This window comes from Acanthisitta chloris, unplaced genomic scaffold (assembly GCF_000695815.1).
Source record: "Acanthisitta chloris isolate BGI_N310 unplaced genomic scaffold, ASM69581v1 scaffold16629, whole genome shotgun sequence".
Lineage (NCBI taxonomy): Eukaryota > Metazoa > Chordata > Aves > Passeriformes > Acanthisittidae > Acanthisitta > Acanthisitta chloris.
In genome coordinates, this window is record NW_008689938.1 from 61,226 (window position 1) to 64,512 (window position 3,287).

Genomic DNA, 3,287 nt, shown 5'->3' on the forward strand with positions numbered 1-3,287 from the left:
AAGGCCATGTCTTAAAAAAATTGGTTCATTTACCCAAGTGATTTTGGACTGATAAGGAAAGCAGAAAGGAGAGAAAGAGAATGAACTAAATGATTTTACTTTAAATGCTAATCCAGAGATTTAGATACATTGTTGAATATTTTTCTCATTGGTGCTTTTTTCTTCTTTTTCTGACAGATCTGGATGTTCTCAGCTTTCATGTGGCCCATGCCAAAGCTCCCTCTTCATGCCTCACATACTCAAACTTAAGGCTCTAGTCTATATTTAAAGTTGCTCTATCTCAGGCTCTTCCCAGCCTACTAATCAAGCATCACATAATCTTTCAAAGCCATTCTTACACAATTAGAGCAGACTGTGTTAATTTTTGCTCTCAGCATTACCTTTCTCACTAACTGCAGTGTTTGCATTTTTAACATCTGCTAATAATTGGTTCATTCTTAAATTGTCACCTACTCTCCAGTGTAATCACAAGTATCTTCTTAGAAGCCTCACTTGAAACACTGATGTCTTACCTGTATGAACCCAAGTTTGCAGCAATGTGGAGTGCTTGTAATCACAGTATGTATTTCACACATAACTATCACATCTTTCTATGGCAACTGAGGACAAACATCATTTACGGCTGCTCAATAGATTTAAATCTGATGATTTGCTGCACTTGTAAACAGGCCCCCCACCACTCCACAAAAAGCTGAAGGTGTACAAAGGAGGCTGAATATTGTCCCGTCTTAGGAGGACAAGGGTGGCTGTGAACCTACAACCTCTTGCTTGCATCCTGGTAACTGGTTGTATAAGCAAAGACAGGGTGCTTATCTCTGTAAAAAAGAGGCAAGTTACTGTAAAGTTATTTCTGAGTAGGAGTTTGGCCATGAGTTTCCACTGATGTCAGGCATGTTCTCCCCTTACTCTACACCAGATTGAAGTGCCTGTGTGCTCAGAGCCTGGTTTGATCTCTTCTACGGAAAGAAGTGAGTCTTCAATAAACTATGTCCTGGCACCATGTAGAAATACAGTTTTTATCTCTGTGAACAACCATATCAGCACTACTGGTATGTGACAAGATTTCAGCTCTAACTCATACAGTGGTTATGTGAGTTCTTGCGTCTCTGAAGTCATTTATAAGGCAGCCTGTAACCACTCCCAGCAAGGAAGGTTACTAGGTAGCCACAAGCTGTTGTGCTAACACACCCTGGCACTTTAGGCCAACAGTGTTCGTGTGGTTTGACAGGGCTATGGGCTAAAGAACCTGTCTCTGAAAGCTCACAGCCCAGCTCTGCTGCCATGTACAAGCCACACAGCTGCCCTTACTGCCCACGTGTTGTGTGGTCCCTCCTCCTCTGTGGGAGAAGATGCTTCAAATTTACCAAGGAGCAACAAAAACAGATGCGATGGAGCAGGTGCTGCATTTCAAGAAAGCAGCACTATTTCTCCTTAGACAGATAATATCCTGCCCAAATCCTCATGACAAAGTTGTGGCAGGCAGGGAAGTGTTAACCATTCCTAACTATTCCTGGTTGGTAATAAAAATCCAAAGAGTGGTATGCTCCAGCAGGAGCTGAAGTCATATGACAAGGAGGGAGGGCAGGAGCAGATCTTCTCTCAGAACCGATTCACCCTTCATTTTTGAGATGTTTATACACAGCCAAGGAGAGTCAAGAAGTCTCTAATGACTATCTGATCACAGCAGTCACTGACCCTGCATGAGCGGAATGAAATCTGAAATGAACCTCGACAGACCAGAGTTTTGTATCTAACTAATGGAAAGGAATTGTTATTCCTTCTCATAACAATGTACTATTATGGAATAAATCAATTAACACGTCCTGGCATGAGCAGATGGCAGCTTGGTTACCTGAGGGTATACAACTGCAGATAGAAGCAAGTGAGCATTACAGAGGCACCTATGCTTATGCCTATAGTGTGTTACATGGCTAAGGGGGGAAAAAAGGAGATCCACTCCTTGCTCAGCTATCATACCTTTTCTTGAGAGAAATTATCTTTAATTCCCTACTCTGAAACTGGAAACTACTTGTTTTACCCTCCCAGGGCTTGATTAGGCAACTCCTAATATCAAACCTGGGCACTACCAAACCAGCTGTCAGCATGACTCTCTCTGGATCAGGCCATGGGCATAATCCTGCAGCAGTGAACAGCTGACCTGCCAGTGCACAGCTGGTGTTCATGGCAGTTGGAGCCAAGCACCCCACCTTCCCTTCACCCTCGGGTGTGCTTCTTGGTGCTAGCCATTTTGCACAGCGCAAATGTTTGCACAAGGGGTTACAAAATGCTCTGCTTGAAAGTGCTGTGTTGAAAGCATTGGCTCAATGCACCCCTGGCACCTGTTCCTCTGAAGTATCTCCAGTTCATCTTTATTGGATGGCATGTTATCTTCCAGACCTTTGTGCATCACAGGAGACATTTTCCAGGTAGACAGTCTGGTTAAAATTTCTACCATCGTACAAACCGAGCTGGCAGTGTGCCCAGGTGGCCAAAAAAGGCAATGGAATCTTGGCTTGTATCAGCAATAGTGTAGCCAGCAGGACCAGGTCAGAGATTGTCCCCCTGTATTTGGCACTGGTGAGGCCAAACCTTGAGTCCTGTTTTCAGTTTTGTGCCCCTTACTGCAAGACATTTTGGTACTGCATCATGTCCAGAGAAGAGCAATGGGGCCGGTTAAGGGTCTGGAGCACAAGTCTTACAAAGAGCAGCTGAGGGAGCTGGGATTATTTATCCTGGAGAAAAAGAGGTTCATGAGAGACCTTGTTGCTGTCTACAACTACCTGAAAGGAGGTTGTAGCCAGTTACAGGTCAGACTCTTCTCCCACATAACAAGTGGCAGGACAAGAAGAAATGGTTTCATGTTGCACCAGGGGAGGTTTAGATTGGATATTAGGGAAAATTTCTTCACTGACAGGGTTATCAAGCCCTGGAATGGGCTGCCCAGGGAAGTGGTAGAGTCACCATCCCTGAAGGCATTTAAAAGCGTGTAGATGTGGCACCACAAGACATGGTTTAGTGGTGAACACAGCAGTGCTGGGTCAATGGTTAGATTCAATGACCTTAGAGGTCTTTTCCAACCTAAACAATTCTATGATTGTAACTCTTCCCTGTAAGAGAGTTCAGGGATGCGACTCAGTGCACTCTCTGGCTTGATTTGATAATATTAACAAAATCAGTACTTTGCCCATAGAAACTAGCAACCATGTGACACCTAATAGACCACTTAAGCTGAATGACATGACATTGACCTCAGTCAACCCTGGCTAATAAAGATATCTCTTAATCCA